Below are 20,740 nucleotides of genomic sequence, written 5' to 3'. Positions count from 1 at the left end.
ACAGGGCCAGAAGGGGGTACCTGATCTGAGGGGAAGCTACCAACTGAGTCACTGTAAGAGATAGGACCCTGTCTATTGGCTTGAAGGCCAGACCCCAGAATAAGGAAGGGAGCCTGGAACCGAGATAGACTGCCTCAGGACTGGGATCACTCCACAATCAGAAGAACAGGCCCTCGAGATGAAAGCTGAAGCTGAATTAACTCAAATTGATGCTCTGAGGAGCAGGGAAGGCTATGAAAAACCTGGAGTCAAGTCCTGCCTCCCAGAACTGGCAGGGAAGCTACAACTCAGAGGTTTTCAGTTTCAAAGCCACCAAAAAACTCAGGGGGATTACCAGTTCCAAAGATGTGAAAATCTCAGGTACAGGTACAGTCAGTGCTGAAAGATTCAGAACAGAAAACTCTTAAGGCCTCAGAGGAGGTTAGAGTAGGAGTGGTCAACAGGGTGAAAGAAGGCTCGGTTCCAAGATCCGAAGAAGTCAGAACTGAAAGGGGTCCTGAAATTCCTCTAGCCCACAAGATTTTATTCACATGTCTCTCCATGTTGAGCTCAGAAGACTTTTGGTGGAACGGATCGAAGATATTGAAGGAGATTTAGGCCTCTGAAGAAAAACTTCTTGAAGCTCACCAGTGAAAGGATCTATAGATGGAGAATAAGTTGTTCTTGGAAAAATCTCCCTTGAATCCGATACTTTAGTAATGGTAGAAAAAGTAGAAATTTTGTCCTGCACCTTCAACGTCCAACGTCGAAGGTCTTGTCATAGTTGTCGGTGCCGGGGCAATAGTCACCGGTAGTTTAGACCTAGAGGCCTCCCGTTCCATGGATATTTTCAGAACTGAGGATTTCAATTTCTTAGGTCTTGGAACTGATAAAGAAGCTGGAACCGAGACACTTCTCTTTTTTCTTTTGTCCACTAAAAAGGAGGACAAAGGGGAGGAAATGTCAGTTTTGGCTTTGTCTGCAGTAGATAAGGCTTCACTAAAGGTGGAGGGAATCAAACCTTTCAAAATACGTTTATTTAATCTCTCAACAAGGGCTCGATGACTGAACCCATGACAAATGCTGCAGTCCTCTTCCAAGTGAACGGTACCCAAACAATAAATGCAAAGGGAATGAAAATCAGAGTACGGGATTTTGTAGCCACACTTCCGGCATTATTTTAAAACCAGAAGGAGCCTTACCTTTCAAAGCCATGTTAAAAAAAACTACGCTGGAGGACAGTCACTCACGCAGAAGCTTAAGAGGGAGAGAAAAAAGTTTTTATTTTTTTTTTTTTTAAGTGAGAAAGAAAGAGGGGGGGCTATCAAAATGATCTTTAAAGTTACATTAAAATGTAAGGAAAGAGAGATAAATTATAAAAATATAGGGTTAAAAATCAAGTACAGTGAAAGAAATAGCGAAAAATCTGTAAGAAATATAATGAAAGTTTACCTAAACCCAATGAAACTCGAGAGCACTGAAGTTTTTGAAAAGTGGCAAACGAGATCTGAGGTAATTGTTAGACAGGGATTATGGGTAGAGGTGAAGCTCAAGAGTTTTTTGTTTGGCACGAGCTGTAGTAATGGCCAAGGATAAAATTAAGATTGACACATCAGATGTATACTTTTTTTTTTAAGTGTGGAATCCTTGAGGTCTTTCATGTTATAGCAGGTGCTTATATAGGTACATGCCAAGGACAGTGTTGTATTCAGTAATGGAGCAGTACAGAATAATGAGTAAGTACATCCTTTGATCTTGATAAGATGCCCAAACAGATAAGCTCTGTGAGGCAGAGGACTTCCTAACTACACATGGCAGCCAAAAGAGAGCTCACTGTCTACACACAATCCATACCTCTCAATCTCATAGCACAGGAAATCTGGAGAAAATCTTAAATAATGGGGGATAAAGGCCCAAAAATAGGGGCAGATTGTAAATATTGCTCTTATAAACTTAGAAATTTGTTAGAAGAACAGAATTTTTGTTGGCATGTATTTTCTGAAGAATATGAAGTCTGAAACTCAAATGTAAGACATTCTTTAGTGACTTCTATCCTCATGATTTACCACAAAACCACAAATTTAAAAAGGAACAGACCAAAAATATATGGCAAATATCTGGACATTCTGCAAAAATCTGGACAGCTGAGAGGTATGCAGGTCTCTAATAATAGAGTCTGTTTTCAGGGGTTGACAGTGATATGATAAGAAGAAGAGACAGGGGCTTTACTGACCTGTGTTTTATATCTTAATGTTTAGGGTGAGCCTGTGGCTAGCAAATCAGGAGTTAATCTGACCTGATCCAGACCCTGCTGCAGAATAATTAATATTCTGGCAGAATTAACAATTGCAGCTACTTGCAGTCATCCACAAGCTTGGCAAACCAGAGGCCTTAGCTGCCTGATTTCAGCCATGAGTGATAAATGCCAGTTAGGAGGCCAGTAGTTACTGTGATCTGTTGTGGGCCACCATTGTTGAAAGGTACAACTATGACAGTTATCCAGATTTCAGCAACACAGACGTTTTAGAAAGGTTAAAATTAGGTTAAAATTAAGGAGATTAGAAGGACTTTGTTATATTGGGCTTGATACTTGACACTAGGCATTCTGGAGTGTTATCAGGGCCTATGGAACTAGTGCATTTGATCTTGTAGATTGCTGATGTAACTTGCTGAAGGAAGATTACAGGCAGGATAGAAAGGAGAGAAAATGGGCGTTAGGGCATATATGGGAAGCAGGAATATGGAACTAAAGTTTTCAGCCAGGATATAATAATTATTAATTTATTAATTATTATTAATTTAATTCATTAATATTTGTTTAATTTTAATTTAATTAATTTTAACATGTAATGGGAAAGTTCGACTTGGAACAAAGCCAATTTTCATCGGAGGCCCGGGAGAAATGCTTCAGATATATGTCTTTGTAATAAGTGTAATAAAACTAAACGTATACACCAATGAAGAGTGAAAAGCACAGGTGAGCATTGTCATCCCTTTACCTTGTACAAGTGTGTGTGTGTGTGTGTGTGTGTGTGTGTGTGTGTGTGTGTGTGTGTGTGTGTGTATATCAATGAAGCTGCACAAGATTCCATAAAATCAGAAAAAAAAAGAATCACAAACTGCATACAACCTCAGTTCAGACTTTAAAGTTATCAAGCACTTATAACTTGTTTAGATATCAGTACTTCTTTATTGAAAAATAAAAGCGAATGAATAGATGAGCACTTTCACACACTGTTTTAATTCAGAGAATGAAGATCTATACAAACCTGGGGTATGCCTGATTTGAGAGGGTGGCACTACTAAGCACTCATAAAGGGTGTGGCTACTTAGGTGTATATGGATACGTAACTTGTGGATCCTTCGATCGCTTGACTACTGCTCTTTCTAGAGTGCTGACCTTTGACTCTGATTTGCTGTTGGCCAAACACAATCCTATTTAGTTATGTAAGCAGAAGTACAAGCTAGGTAATGTGAAAAAAATTAAATGTGCTTGATCAGAGATACAAATGCAATGATATTTTTATATTTCATGATCACACTAAAGATTGCACCCCTCATGGTCATGGCTTACTACAAACATATGCTATTCCCATGGTAAATATGCCAGGGATATTTGTAAATTTAAATTCTAACACATCTCATAGCACTAAATATATAGGTTATTCCCCAAAAATGTATGTTATGGAGTATATGCTTAGTTATGCTCCTATCGTATGCTCAGTGTTTTACTTCATTTTTATTTTTATTACAGTCCCTCCAGGGGATTTATTAAAGGGCTTAGGATGAGTTTTTTCCATAAAAAGGCCCTGTTCTCACATTGTGCTAATTCATGATTCAGAGAAATGTTAGCTGAGATGAAGTAAGAACTCACTATCAGCTAATTTGCATGTCTCCAAATTTCATTTACTACCACAATGTTGCAGCAGTAAACTGCTGCTCATGTAGGTAATGGCATTCCCCCAGTCATTCTTCCACACAAACAAGTACATAAAACATGAGCACACAGACACACACCACAGTCTCCTTATCTGTCCCTGACCTGTCTGCCTTACCTTGGTTCACATCCAGCCCTAGAATAGTTGAAGTGTCGGCATGGCACATGTCTAGTATGCCCTAGGGGCCAGTTTGTCCCCCCCAGCCCCTGTGATTGCCATAACAGTATATGAGCTGTTATGGCACTTACACTATTATGGCAAGTGCCATTATGGCACTGTCCTGATGGCTGGTGAATTCCCCCACCTCCATTTCCCATACTACTGTCAATGCTGTTCAAGTGAATCCCCCTCCCCCTGTCCCTCCCTTCCCAATCCCTGTACTGCTCTCAGTTCCACTATCACACAAGAATAATTCCTTGGTGACTAGTGAATCCCCTCCAACCCCCATTCTCTTATTACTGTTGGTACCTTTAAAGCATTTACATTTAGAGTAATCCCTGGCATCTAGTGATTCCCCCCAACAGCCTAATCCTCATAGTGATGTTTATGCCTTTAAAGCACTTAAGTATATTTTACCCTGGAGTCTAGTGGTCTCCCCCCCCCACACACACACAGCTCAGTCCTCTTAGTGATGTCTATGCCATTAAGGCACTTAAGTATATTTATTCCTTGTGTCTAGTGATTCCCCCCACTCCTGATCCCCATAGTGGTGTAGGTGCCATAGATGCACTTCATCAATATTTTCTCCCCAGTGTTTAGTGCCTATTCCCTCCACCCTGTACCAGTGTGTGGCCAACAGTTGAACATGGGCGTCTGTCCATGCTCAGTACCTCAGTATTCAAGGGGGGGGCTGTGCTGATCTATGCAGCCAAGGGATTTCTTGAATAGCTTGACATGTAGATGGCTTCCTGGAGGTGTTTACAGAGGAGAGAGTACATTACTAATTAGCATATGCCTCTCACTCAGACTGCCTCATTAGCATTCAGCACAGCCGCAGGGGCAGTCCTATATGGTACAACATGCCTTATTTGTACTGTAGCATGCAGCGCCATGTTAAGGCAGTTGCCGAATTGCATAAGGGTACAGGGATGTGTACATAGAGGTATGCACAGTGCGGTACCTTCATGAATCTTGGCCTGTGTCTCGTAGATAGCTGCTGTAAGTATAATATGTATTTGTCTGTTTAATGGTCACAGTGACATTATAGCTGCAGTCTTACATAAACTGTAGTTGTTTGCGCGTTACTGTATGTGCAGTCTTACATAAGCTCTACTAATTCACTGTGCTCATAGGCCAAATACCTGACAGGTAAATATTTACTTACTTATTTAATTACTATTTTTTGACTAGGATGAATGAAGTGGTCTGCTGACCGTTTTCAGTTATGACTTTGGTATGAGAACACCAATACTTAGAGATAATGATAAAAATAAACACAAAGTGATAGAACAAAATACATTTAGAAAGAAAAATACATTATGATAATACAAATGAGTTTCATAATAGTGAGTTATAACAATACACAAAGCATATTATAAGATGATTATACAAGGGAATGTGATATTCTAGGAAGCATTTGCAGATAGTACGGCTTGTGCTGCATCAGATGCCTGGTTAAGTAAGAGTATAATTATAATTGCTGTTGTTGAGGTGTTCGTACCTAGATGAACGTGTAATAGGAGGGTAAAGAACTTAGCCAGCATCATGAAAGCCCATGCATTCAGTCTCCTTATGTAGATATTCACTTAGGACTGGAATAGTTCCAATATTTGATTGCATTTGACATAGCTGGGTTGTTGATTGCATACAGAAGGGCCCATTTTTGCAGAAGGCTTTTCCCTTTTAATTGTTTTAAATCTGGGGTGGGTTAAGATAAGAAAGTTAAACTAGATGTTTCTTAGAGTGTAGGTTAGTTCTCTGGAGAATAGGTTTCTTTTTAGTGGGGAGCAGTAGCCAAGGTGAAGAATTTTAAATAATAATGTACCATGTAGCCTAATGCTGGCTGCTTGGGTAATGGGTAACAAGCTGAAGTATTTTTTTTTTTTTTAGAGTGCTGCAATGATGTGTACTCAAATCAGCTAGTAAAACAAGACAAATTAATTAGTTAATGGGAACCTGTAATTTGTGTGTGTTTTGTTTTGGTGAGTGTAATCATAGCAGTGAGAGACCATATTCAGCTGTGACTACTAAGGCATTTTTGGCAACAGCTGAACATATAATTAGTGAGATTAGGTGAGAGATGCAACAGCAAAGTTTAAGATGGGAAATAAATTTATGATAGCCCTTCCCTGTTAGGGAACCATCTTTCCATTTTTAGCTGATGACTGCAGAGATCTGTACTCAAGGCAAAATAAATTAAATAATATTAAACACTGTTTTATAATCTATATAAATTTCTAGAAGAAAACTGTCTTCTGGAAGACAGTAGTTCTAAACATATGGGTCTAATGGAAATGGATAAATTGGAACAGAACGTTTAACACCACTCTGCATAATTTAAGTATGCATGGCGTACCATACTGAAAGTTTAGATTTGGGGGAATGATAAGAAGGGGGTGTATTTGTTTGTGTCTTTCGGCGTTTCCCGGTTAGGGGTCGCCACAGCGGAACTCCGGTCCGCTAATGATTGGCAGTTGATTTTTACGTACCGGCTTGCCAGGCCTGATGCACAACCTTCAACGAAGGTACTCCCATTCACGCATGTCTCCACACAGAAGACTATCTAGCTGAGAATCGAACCGGACAGCGTCTTACTGTGAGGCGACAATGCTACCGTAGCACCAAGAAGGGGGTGTATACATTTGCATAAAAACTGATTATGTATCTCCTGAATAATTAAAGGTCACTGTGTGAGGAGCTGATTCACTGTTATCAGTCTATTTCCCTCCCTAAGATTCAGTAAACTTTGAGGTGATAAAATGGGGGTTCATGGGGTCATCACTGCATATGTGATGCTTCATTCTTACCATAAGTAAATAAATAAGTACAATGCCTGATTTTCTTTTGGAAAATACACCTGGAAATATTTGAAAATATTTGCATTTGCAAGTCTGGTCTTTGCAAGGTTAGTTCATATCCTTTTGGAAGGTATTTGGAAGGTTATCTAACTCTAAATTATTATGAAACTGAAGACACCCGCTTTCTTTACTTATAGATATCAAGCTGTTCTCACTGCTTACTTTGCACATTTGCATCTTTGTCCTTTCTGACATCTCACAAATAATTATGACCTTTGAAAAATAGAGAGTAGAATTACTGTCAAACATGACTCTCGACTGTCCAGATTTTTGTTTAATGTAAAGATTTTTCTCTCATATTTTTGGTCTGCTCCTCATAAAATGTGTGTTCTTTTGGCAAATCTCTGAGGACTGAGCTTACTAAACAATGACACATATTTGTGTTTCAGACTTTATTTTTTTCCATTAAATGCATGCTAACACAAAACCTGTTATTCTAGCAACTTTCTAAGTTTATAAGAGCAGTTTTTAAAATCTGTCCCTACTTTTAAACCATTGCCATTCTATTATTTTTAGACTTTGTCCCGGTTTTTTGCAGTAAGAGCTTGAGAGGTATGCTATCAGTCATGAAACTGATTATAAAGTTCTGCAGCTTGCTAGTGATGAGAACGGTCTCTGATATGGAGTAAAAGACTTGCAGTACAGGCAGAACTGAGCAATTTACAATATCTGTCATAGGAAGTATCCAAAAAAGTTGAGTGGAAAGATCAAGAGGTATGAGAACAAATATTTCACCATTGTCAAAGTGGAAGATAACGTGGAACTGACTGCCACTATATATGACAAAACACAGATATGTTAATGGCTACAAGCCCATAGACAATAAACAGAGGTATATAAGGATTTAAAGTAAAAAAAAAGAGTGCAGGATATCAGTATGAAGATAAAGCAGACAGGCTCAGCGTAAATGAGATCAGTCTTTTTTCCTGAAAAACTGTATTTAGTATATGATAATGCATTTCTATCATTCAGATGAAGCATTATCTGTGCTTGATGTAGCAAGAACCTTATTTTAAGCAACATAGAAATCTAAAATGGATCCCAGACAGTATATGGTACTGGGAACTCTAAATGTAAAATTGGAAAACATACTGAAGACATACTACAACCAGCTGCTCAGAGCTTTGCATATCTTCACTTCTTTGTATGGTTTAACTGGTTTTACATCATCTTTGAAAAAAGGGACCCCCCCCCAAAAAAAAAAATGATAATTTGTGCCTTTGCTGGGCAAGCATCACTCATTGCATTGTGACCCACTCAGCTACAAACACTACTTAAAGCAACAGTTTGCTCTGTGGGACACAAGTATTTGTCATTTTGATGCAGTTATGCTGCATGCCTTCTAGATGCCTGTTAAGTGTTCCAAGACTAATTGTTGGATGCGTTTATTGCCAAGAAACACAGGAAAGGCCTCTCAGATATCACTACCATTAAATACTTACAAACACTTAAGGAACTTTGTGGGTGGTCCTACAAGAGTTGTTTATTATGGTTATTTTAACACAGTATTCTGTATCGCATACATGAAACATATGCAGAGACACATACACGTATACAGGCAAAAGCACATTATACTTAAGTACATGCAAATAAATGTAAATGCACAGAAACCTGCAAAATTACATGTATGTGTATCTACGTAGCTGTGTGTGTACGTACACACACACACACACATATATATATATATATATATATATATATATATATACATACATGTGTGCGTGTGTGTACATACACACACACACACACACACACACACACACACACACTCAAAAGTGTGTGCTTGTATGTGCAGAGGCATATATACTTAAGTGTTTACATATAAACATATATATGCAAAGAAACAGAAATATATGGAAACACACCCACATACATATAAACAAGCATGTCAGTATATAACACATACTTTCTAATAAAGCAAGAAGTTATCACAATCTTCCCTTAAAAAGTGGAGACAGAGTAGCAAAGCTTAATAGGATGAAGGCAAAAAATGCTGGCCTGTTGGCATAATGGTTTTGTTCACAGCTACATGGTCTACAGCCATGGCTGGACAAGGAGACCTGTTGGCATAATGGTTTTGTTCGCAGCTACATTGTCTACAGCCATGGCTGGACAAGGAGACCTATTGGCATAATGGTTTTGTTCGCAGCTACATGGTCTGCAGCCATGGCTGGACAAGCAGACCAGGCAACAAGAGAGACAGCAGGGAGAAATATGATTAATGGTAACAAATTAGACACCCAGTTCTGAAGGTAGGTGTAGGTACCTCGCATTGCAGCACTGCCCCTGCTGGTGAGATGGTCAGTGCACCTCCCAGGACTTAACATAATTCGAGTTTGTTAGTAATAATGCACACCTAGAAATGAGCGCCTTCCTTGTTCATCACTGAGGCTTGAGAACGATGCAAACAGGAAGCCGTCACAGCTCATTGTCATTCACTGATGATGGTGGTAATGATGCACTGACATACAAACGCTCTGCAGCTATTAAAGGACTGATTCAACAACCCTACTAATTGATAAGTTGCCATTGGGACACTGAAGGGGCATTATGGATGAGCAGAATAAGAAATGAGTGCTAGATGATGACAGAATTGCAGCTAAATCTGTATGTATATTGTGTATGTGTGGGAGTATATGTATCTAACTATATATCAGCTGTTTAACATTGCACTGAACACTGATACACTAAAACAGAAAATCTCAGACATACAGGATTTCATCAAACTCACCACAACCCTTAAAGCAAAATTTTAAAAAATGTATCTAAAATAGTGTTTTGCAAGAGGAGAGAGAGCCCTGCTGTACCACACAATCCTGCTATTTATATAAACCAACTTGTGCAGAATAAGAAGAAAAGCAGAATTTTCTGTACCCCACTGAATGCAGCTCTTGGCAAAAAAATACACTGCACGGAAAAAAAGAAAGCACCAATTTAAGCATTTCTGCTGCACACACATATCAAAGCTGCTAGTAGTAGCTGAAAATAATATAAACATTAATTTAGCAGTCTTGGCAAAACCAACAGAAACAGTCAGTGTGTAACTGAATGGAGCCCATCTTTTCAGTTATGCTGATAAAAGAATTAACCAATAAATGAGGCACAATCCAAAAAAAATTCAAAAACCACAAGAAAAAAACAAAAAGTAAATTCCACCTGGTATGAGCAGTGAAACGCCTCTAGAAAGGAAGCTCCTACTCAATCAAATAAACCAAGAACCCACGAGCAGTAAATAAATTAAGCCTTTAATTCATAAGTAGCTTTTCGTCCACAGTAAAACACAGACTTCATCAGAATAAAGTAGCAATGGCCAGTGCTTAATTGTACACAATTCCAGTAGCTGAGATAATTGAATCAAGTGAAATAATTAATTAATTAGAAAAGCTCACTTATTTAAAGGGGAAGTCTTATTGAAAAACAAGTAAAATAAAACCACTGTTTTAACACAATCATATTAAAAACTGTGTAGAGTAATATTAAATACGCAAGATATAACAAATAGTTTGAAAGAATATCGTAAAAAGTCCAAACATGATAAATATATATAAAATACAGTAATATATATAAAAAACTTTAAAAATGATGAATAAATATATGGTGTTGAATAAATATGTGTGTGTATATATATATATATATATATATGTATATGTATATATATATATATATATATATATATATATATATATATTTTTTTTTTTTTTTTTTAATGCAAATTGAACTGTTCAAAACAAATCATAACTTATTTGCTCTTTGACTGGAACTAAAGAAATATTAATGCCTGGGAAGTGTGTTGAATTTAGCCTTAGTTGCCATATTAACTCTCTTAATTCGATGTATTCTTTCCATGGACCTCCCCCTGCCCCAGGGTTGTGTATTATTTGCTCTAGAATAAAAAATGTTTAAATCCAGAACATACCAATGAGTGTCTATAAACAACATTCTTTTGATTACATTTTAGGATGTCATAATTATGTTCTTATATCCATTTCCTTAGCTGTCTCTCCATTTTTCCAGCATAGAATGCTGAACAGGTTAAGTATATTATCCTCTTTGTTAAACAATTTCCATCTTTTGCAAGAACAACTGATTTCAGGCTACTGTTAAGTTGAACTTGCTAACACTCAAAGTGTCTGCATTGACTACAGCTCCCATACCTTCTTGTGCTTTTTTCCTTTCTAAAACATTTTTATTTTACTTGTTTTTCAATAGATTTCATTTAAAAAAAAAGTGAGCTTTGCTAATAATTATTTCACTTGATTCAGTTACCTCAACTACTGAAATGGTATGTAAGTAAGTACTGGCCATTGCTGTTTTATTATGATGAAGTCTGTGTTTTACTGTGGATAAAAAGCTACTTGTGAATTAAAGGCTTAATTTATTTACTGCTCATGGGTTCTTGGATTATTTGACTGAGTAGGAGATTCCATTCTGGAGATGGTTCACTGCTCGTACCAGGTGGAATTTACTTTTTGGTTTTACGCTGATAAAACACATCAGAACTGCTTCAAATGGAAATTTACCCTTTTCTACACTGTAGTGCAATCTCAGAGTTGGTATATGTAATTTGCAGGGGAATGGGGGTGCAAGGGGCTTGCTCTCCTGCAAAAATGTAGATTTTTATTTTAATTTTGAGTTTTCAGAAACTCAGTCATATGGTCTCAACTATATGTATTTCAAGTTTCTGAAAATCTGATGAAGTAATATAAACCCTATATATACATATATATATATATATATATATATATATATATATAGATATATTTATAGATATGTATAGATATATAATGTGTGTATATAAAAACGTGTGTATACACATGATCAAGGTACACTCAGTCAAACCTAACCGATTAAATTACACCAATCAAAACACATCAAAACCATGCATAACACAAAAATAAAAATAACAAATGAATATATAACACATACACACTTAACACACCATACTAACCAAAAGCATATACATACAAGTAAGCCTAACCCCACACAAGCAAAGAATAACACCAGTTCTGGTGATCACCTTAAGACTGCTAGTGGACACATACCTCTCAACCATACTAAATTCCTTGGTATTTCCCTGTTTTGAGGGCAAAATAATGGGGTGCTACAAATTCCGGATTGGCCCCTTCAAGTCCCAAATTTATTTATTTTTTTTAACACATGTGGCTGACATCATCACGCAGCGTGCATGATGACATCAGCTTGTGACTGCCAGCCATGAGGAGTGGGAGATTTGGATTGTGGAGAGTACAGCCTATTCATTTGGAATAGCACTGCAGGCTGCAACACAGCAGCAAGAGTGAACGCAGTATTTACTTTTACAACTAGTTAATGTAAGCTGAAGTTCTGCCAAATTCTACCCAGCGCCCACACTCCCAGGATGTGAAATGTTAATTTTTCCAGATGCTCAACTCCCCAGTTAAGTAAAAAAGAATAAAAAAAATTAATATCATATTATATCATATATGATATCATCGCTAACCGCACATGGTACTTTTCCTGGTAACCAGGGAGTGAAACTGGAAACCATATGGATGGTGTAGTGTGTTTTAATACTCCTGCAAGAGAAGAGAACTTTCAGTGAAACTACTATGCTAGGCAGTTTCCAGGCCAGCTTTCAAAAGGTAGGTGACTGTGACCGTTCATAAACTGTTACTAACTGTGCAGAAACAAACAAACAAACAAAATGATAAACTGCCCAAGGCTCCACTCCAGGCAATGACTCAGTAAAAAAAAAAACAGGCAAGTGCCATTGTTTTATATAGTGTAAAACTTCATTCAGACTTGAAAAATGAAAGCGCTTACAAGTTTTTCTGCAGTGCACCTGTATTAAAGGATTTTTTACTAAGAGTCACCCACCGGAGCCTTGGGCAGTTTATCGCTTTGTTTCTGTACACTAGTTTGTCTCAGTTTTGCAGTATTTTGGGGCAGTTCACAAAATGCCAAGTTCTCACTATCTAAATGACTTTTCACTTTTTTTTTTATTTTTATTTAATTTACTGTACAAAATGAAGTTTGGAAAGTAAGCAATGCGCCAAGCTAGACCAGCTGTCTGGGTGCCCAACAGGCCACATTGGACACACTAACCTTCTTTCAGCTCAACTATTTCCAGAGCCCATCCTCAGGCCCTCAAACTCACTTCTAGCTCAGCTGGCATCCCATATTCTCATGAGCAGGGTACCACTGCACAATCTGCACTTTATATTTTACAGTCTACTATCTATTTGCAACAAGTGTGAGTCTGGGTTTCCATAAAATATGCCTGCACTTGGTTTGGGATGCTGTGAACTAAAATGAACAAATAAAATAAAAAAAGTTTATCAAAACATTGCAGAAAACAGTGATATGATATAAGTATTCAGAGAAAAAACACACACGCACGCAACAGTTGTGGATCTTTTTGAAGGTAAAGGGAATTTGTATTGCATTGGCTGAGGAGGCATTTTTATCCAACATAAGACAGACGGGACTTTATGAAAAAGAATGGAATGAAACTGGTGCAATTTTACCTGATCTGAAAATTGATAGACTATGCAAACATTATTATTAAGTAACCATAAAAGTAAATCATTAATACTCGTGGTTGTGTAGAAGGCAGTTCGGCCGTTAAATATGCACACACATTGTCACCCCCCCCCCGGCAGGTTTTTAAGTGTGCGCTTGATGACAGTCATTGGGTTTATGACTGGCGTGCAGCCACCGTAGTAATGAAAAAGAAGTTATGTCTTACCATAACATTCCATCTGTGTTGCTGATCTTCATTCATTCATTACTGATGGGTTATTGGTTCCATCCTCGGAACCAAGCTGGCCTTATACCAAGCTCGCGTCAGCCAAAAACTCTCGAGCCAAGATCCTACCCAGAATGCTCTGCTCCCTGTTACCTCAGATCGAGTTTGCAAGTTGATAGACAAAGTAGAGGCTACCTCTGATCAAAACAGACCTACAATGATGGAAAAAGGAGCGTATGAGATCAACCAGGAACCTCTGGAGGGGGACAGAGGGTCAAGAGTAATGAATGAATGAACAACAACACAGATGGAACATTATGGTAAGACATAACTTCTTTATCTGATGCTGTTAATCTTTGTTCATTCCTTACTGATGGGACAGAGTCCCCAGCTACCTGTATTCCTGGGTGGCCCTCATGGAAGGACATTCCTGAGCACCATGGAACCAAAAGAAGCTCTTCCTCTGGAGGCCAAATCCAATTTGTAATGGAGGATAAAAGTATGGGGTTTGGCCCAAGTCGCAGCTGAGCAAATGGCATTGATGGAAGCCCTAGCATGGAAAGCTGCTGAAGTTGCCATTGAAATTGAAGAATGGGCTTTCACTTTGTGAAGCAAGGAGATGCTGTTCTTGTTGTTGATGAAGGTAATTCAATTTCTCAACCATGATGCCAATCAGGATGACCTAGCCTTGGCCCAGAAAAGGCCAGAAATAGTTGGTCTGATTTACACGTAGATTTTTTTCTGTCCAGATAAAAGCATATTTGCCTGTGAACATCTAGGGAGTGCAGGCAATACTCTCCCTTGTTAGAATGATTAGGAAAATATACTGGGAGGTCAATAGACTGGTTGATAGATTGCTCTGACACCACTTTCAGTAAAAATGAAGAATTAGTTCTCAGTGATACTCTATCCTTATGGAAAATAAGGTTGGGAAGTTTGATGCATGAGGCTTGAAGTTCTGACAGACGTCTGGCAGATGTGATTGCAACCAGAAACAAAGTTTTCCAAGAGAGGTACTTTAAATTACATGAAGATGCAGGTTCAAAGGGAGGAGCTGTTAGGGCTTGTAGAACCAAGGCCAAATCCCAAGGTTGTACTAGCTCTCTAAAGGGAGATTTTAGGTGGAAAATGTCCTTCAAGAAAGTCTTACAGAGGCTGTGTGACATAAGTGAGGAGTCCTGAAAGCCAATGTGGAAATGAGAAATGGCAGCTAAATGAATACAAATAGTAGAGGCTGACACCCCAGACTAAAAAAGATCTGATAAGTAATCTAATACCCCTAAAACTGGGGCAGACAAGGGGTCCAATTGTTTGTTCCCTGCCCACAATGTAAACTTTTTCCATTTGCGGAGATAGGTTAGCCTGGTGGATGATTTAAGAGATGCAATGAGAATATTGCGCACTGGGGAGGAGAGATTATCCTACCTGTCAATCATTGGAAGTGGAGAAACCAAGCTGTCAGCTTCAGGTTTGTTAGATTGGGGTGAGTCAGACCCTGTAGATGGGAGATCAACATTGGGGATGGATTGAGAATCCATGGTCGATCTAGCAGGTGAAGCTAGAGGAAGAGGAACCAAACTTGTCGAGGTCAATATGGAGCAATGAGGATCCCTTTGCTCTTCAACTGCCATGCTTTCTTCAGAAACTGGGAGATAAGGGGGTAGAGGAGGATAAGCATAAAGCAGACCCGAGGGCCAATCGTCGACTAGAGTGTCTCTTGGTGACTGTCCCTGAGAGGGGATCAGGGCAAAATAGTTGCTGCACTTGTAGTTAGTTGGAGAGGCAATTAGATCGTAGCAAGGCTGGCCCCACCGGTTGAAAATGTTTGCTGTGATTACAGGATTGAGGGACCACTTGTGAGGTTGTAGAATGCACCTGCGCAATTTGTCCGCTATCACATTGGAGCTCCCTGGAATTTGTGTTGCAATTGGAAAGAGGTTGGAAGCTATCACCCATTGCCATATTCTCAAGGCCTCTCACCATAATGGATAAGATCTAGTGCCCCCTTGCTTGCTGATGTACCAGACTACTGACATGCTGTCTAATTGGATCGAAATAGTCCCTGACGGAAGGATCGAGTGGAATGCTTGCAACACTAATAGCACCACCATCAGTTTCAGGACATTGATATGCAAATGGGCCTCTGTCTCTGACCAGGTGCCTTGGACCGAGTTTCCCTGACATAGCCCCCCCACCCCATCAGGGAGGTGTCCATGGTCACCATGGCTTTCAGCTGATGGGGGCTGAAGGGGCGTGACCATTGTTGGGGATTTTGAGATGTCCACCAGAGCAAATCTTGCTTGCATCTCTGAGTTACACTTATCTGAAAAAACATAGGATGTTGTAGAGGGTACCATTAAGTGAGAAGTAGCCACTAAAGAAGTCCCATGTGAAATCTGGCCAGTGGAACAATGGTGATCGAGGCTGCCATCAACCCCAAGAGTTGGAGTATGGATCGAGCAGAAAATTTGTGGTGACAGATTAGCGGCTGAACCTGTTGTCTTATTCTTTGAAGTCTATGATCTGGAAGAGATGCTGTGCAATTCCTCATGTCCAACAGAACCCCGATTAAGTCTAAGGATTGTGCCAGGGTTGTGTTGGACTTCTCCCACTTTATAGTGATTCCTGGACACTGAGCTGTGAGAAGAGTGTAGTCTAGGGCTTCTTCCAGTAGATGCTTGGTGGGTGCGGTAAGGAGCCAGTCGTCTAGGTATGGAAATGCCTGGAATCCTTGAAGTCGCAGGTAAGCGATAACCACTGCTATGCACTTGGTGAACACTCTGGGGGCTGTAGAGAGACTGAAGGACAGTGCTTGAAATTGGTAGCAACTGGCTCCTATGTGGAAGCGGAGGTATCTTCTTAAGCGCTTGTCCATTTTTATATGGTAATACACATCTTGAAGATCTACAGAGTACATCCAAGTGTTTTCTTCCAGAAAAGGAAGGATAGACTGAACTGTGACCATCCAGAATTTTTACAAATTTGTTTAGTGTGCTGAGATCCAGAATCGGACTCCAGTCCCTTGTCTTTTTTGGCACTAAAAAGAACCGTGAGTAAAAACTGTATCCTATCTGGTCTGGGGGGACCGTTTGGATAACTCTTTTTTTTTGTAGCAGCTTTCGGATTTTGTGTGCTGCTGCTTCCCTTTGACTGGGTGGGACATCGGGTAAGTCTCTGGGTGAGGTGGAACAGAGATGGAAGAGAATGAGGTAGCCTCTGGATATTATCCGTTGTACCCAAGAATCAGTGGTTATGGTTTGCCAGGCAGTGGGGTACAAGGAAAAATGGCCCCTGACTGCTTCCAGACATGAGCAGTCGGGCAACACTTCAGGAGCACTGGTAGGGTTGCTCAGAGAAAGAATCACTGGAACCCCGGTTTTGTGGACCTTCCCTGGTGCAAAAACGGGCATCTTCCATTAGAGTTTCCCCCTCTGCCCCTAGGGGAGAACTCAGCACGTGTGTCACGGAAAGAGCCCTATGATTTTCTGTGCCACATCTTCCAGCTCCTCTGATTTCTGGAGTAGAATTGCTGAAGGGTGCAGTGTCAGACACCAATGGCAGACAGGGTCTTGCCATCTTGTTCTCACCTTGCCAGTATATCTTTAACCTTAGGGCCAAACAATGAAGCAGCCTCGATAGGGGCGTTCATGAAGGAAGCCTTAAAGGAGCCCACAAGGGCGCATCCAGGCATGATGTCTCGTGAGTATACCTGTGCCTTCCGCTCCTTCCATTGCATGTGAAATGAGGTGCATGGAAGAATTGGGTATCGATTCTAGGGTCACTATCTGAGATGCTACATTGTCGCACACCTCATCAGAAACAGCTCCTGCCAAGGTTTCAGAGAGTTGGTTGATAAGGTCCCTCTGGAGCCTTGTAAAGTGTGCCAGGTAGTGCAAGGACCTTACAGCGAAGGTCGATGAAGCAAACACACGCTTCCCGAGTCTGTCTATTGTCCAGGACTCCTTGTTAGGAGGATGGACAATCTGGCTCTTTTCTGCCAAGTCATTTTTGGTTGCAGCAGCCACCACTATGGCATCTACTGGAAGACTTTTTGACCAATGGGGGTGTTCAGCAGGGAAAGATAAAATCTTGTCAGGCCCCTGAGGTATAGTTTCCAAGGTGTCAGGAGCCTTCCATGCATGCTGGATGATGAGCTGGACAAACTCATCGACCGGTGGGGTAAACCAGGAGGTAGGGGGCTGGGCACAAAAGGCCTGCAGGAATACAGATTCCTCTGAGGAAGGGTTGGAGGATTTTCAGTCCCCCCTCTGTCTTGAGGATGTCACCAAGGGACACCTCATCAGAGGATGACAGTGGGGACCCTTCCCCGTCATCAAAGTCCATATCTTCAGTCAAAGAATCCTCAGTGGAGTCCATGTGCTTCCTCTTGTACGAAGCCTTACAAGGGACTTCTTCCATGGGGAGCTCTGGGGAAGATTGCAAAGAGGGATCCTGAGGGGGGTGGTTGTGGCTTGTGACAGTTGTGGCACAGAGGGGGAGAGGACTCCGACAGGGAGTTTTTTTCCAGTGGAGACAAGTGCCCTCTTCATGGTCTGAAAGGCCGGACTGCCAGAAGAGGGATGGGAGCCTGAAACCGAGCATGACAGCCTCGGAACCAGGGTCATACCCCACTCCAACAAGCCTACCCCCAGACCAGGAGTCTCAAGAGGACTGTGGAGCATGAGGGGAGGAGGATTCTTAGAGAGTGCCATAGAAAACATTGGCATGGAACAAAGAATGCCTACCCCCATGGCACAGCCACTAGCCTGAGAAGAACCCAGTGCACCAAGGGCCACAAGGACAGCTCCAGCTCCAAAGTGAGGTCCACTATTAGTGTCGAAGGAAGGGAAGCTGCTGTCGGAGGAAGGGGCTTCAATGCTTACCTGGAAGTTGAAGGTGGAGTGTAAGTTGGAGTCTGTGGAAAATACGGTCACCTGGAAGAGGGAACACAGCTTTAGACCACTGAGAGAGACCCCTGGCCACAAGCAACTGGTCAACAAGTCACAACACATCCTGTTCTGAGAGGCTCCTGGTTGACCTTATAGAGAGACCTTGAAGGAGATTCTGGCCTGTCTAAAAAGGAGCTATACTGGCTTCCCACAAATGGATCCAATGAAGGAGAGTACTTACTCCTTGCTAGTTCGTGTGGTGCAGAGCACATTACCGAGGGTGTCTGCACCGAGGAGAATGGTGTCGAAGTTGTCTGCGCCAACAAAGGCAGCGCCATAGGTGTCGAGGGTGTCAGCACCATAAAGGGCAGTGTGGCAAATGTCTGCACCGATGAATATGGTGTCATCGAGGAAGGTGTCTGCACCGGTAACTACGGTGCCAAAAAGGACTACACCAAACAGAATGTCAGTGCTGAGGATGTCTGTACTGTGAAGGGCAGTGTGGCAAATGTATGCATTGATGAATATGGTGCCGTTGAGGAAGGTGTCTGCACCAGTAACGACGGTGCTGAAAAGGACTGCACCGAACAGCATGTCGGTGCCGAAGGTGTCTGCACTGTAGAGGGCAGTATCCCAGACGTTGGTAGTATTGGCAAGGATGGAGTTGAAGGAGTCTGCACCAACGGTGCAGAAGGAGACTGTACCTGTAGAGACGGTGCCAATAAAGGCTGCTACAGAACTGTCGGAGCCGTAAGTCTCTGCACCAGGAACTTCAGTGCCAGTGGCGATAAAGCGGACATAGCTAGAGTGAGAATCAACTGGGGTGGTGCCGATGCTGGGGCTGAAAGGACCACAGATGGCAGTGCCAGGCTCGAAATTTTTAACTTTTTGTGAGTCGACTCCTTGCGATATCCAGAGGGAGATGAAGTGATCGCCATCGAGGAAGAAGAAGAACGCCTCCTACAGGGTTTAGCAGGAGGGGGTGAGCCCTCTGACCCAGAGATAGCCTTGCAGAAAGGAGTTTTAAGTAGCCCTTGTAGAATTAATTTGTTCTTCCTTTCATTTAGAGTCCTGGTCAATAAATTTCTACAAATCCCATGTGGGGGGTCCACTGAAAGGTGGGAAACATTTAAGCAATAGACACACAAATCACGGTCATCAGAAAGTGGTAACTTATGGCCACATTCCAAACATTGTTTGAAACCAACACTACTTTTCTTATCTGACATAATGATATGAAGGGAGGAAAAATGACACTACCAAGAAGTCAAGAAAGCTACCCAGAAAGGTAAGAAAGGGAGAGAAGAAGGATTACCAGTGATGGTAATGGAGAATTATCTCAAAGGTAAGAAAAGGGAAAAAAATAGAGAGAGAGAGTCTTAAAGTTGTGATAGGATAGGAGGATAGAGATAGTAAGTGATAGAAAACTTTTTAAACACTAACAATAGAAAAACTTCAAAAAATTGTTCACTTAGCTAAGAAAGAGTGGCTTGACACGGCTGTACAGCAGCATGGCAAACGAGATCTGAGGTAACAGGGAGCACAGCATTCTGGGTAGGATCTTGGCTGACACAAGCTTGGTATGAGGCCGGCTCAGTTCCGAGGATGGAACCGATAACCCATCAGTAAGGAATGAATGAAGATTAACATCAGATCAGGTATTTCATGGAGTTGTTCCTATTGTTTTTTTTTTATCTTCAGCTGGCTCCTTCACTGCAACATTTAATCAAGAATAAAGCCTCATTAGTTACTCAACACCTATTATAATTACAGTGACATAAATTCTCTAAACAGCTAACCAAAAAGAAAAGAGGAATGACAGTGCTACTGTGAAATTAATTAATCTAAGAGAAAGCTAAGGCTTGGGATGAAATGAAGTGCAAGTATGGAAGTATCGCGACAAGTCTAGTATTCTCCAGTTTTATTTTGATTTCATGGTACAGCATTGATAGAGGTGAGTCTTGCAAAGCTACACGTACTTTTTTCAATACAGTTTTGGGTTTTGCCGAGCTCCATTGCAAATGCATCTGTGTGGTGAAGACTGAATCTTTTACACGTTTCTAACCATGATGTTATTATAAGTGCAATGGATTGGTGGACTTTTACTTTTAAAAGGGATAAAGATAAACGGTTGACTACAGCTAGAAGGTTTAAAAACTGCAAAATGCAGCACTGGGATTCTGGGTTTGT

At 40.7% G+C, this 20,740-nt stretch overlaps 1 protein-coding gene across 1 annotated transcript in view; it reads left to right on the top strand.

The window, feature by feature from the left end:
* ADGRA2 (adhesion G protein-coupled receptor A2) overlaps positions 1-20,740 on the top strand; it is a 1,412,458-nt gene that overhangs the window by 1,007,333 nt on the left and 384,385 nt on the right. The gene's annotated exons all lie outside the window — the stretch shown is intronic.

This window comes from Protopterus annectens, chromosome 9.part0 (assembly GCF_019279795.1).
Source record: "Protopterus annectens isolate FY-2018-M chromosome 9.part0, PAN1.0, whole genome shotgun sequence".
Classification (NCBI taxonomy): domain Eukaryota; kingdom Metazoa; phylum Chordata; order Ceratodontiformes; family Protopteridae; genus Protopterus; species Protopterus annectens.
Note: the sequence above shows the minus strand (reverse complement) of the source record. Positions and strands in the feature narration are given on the sequence as shown.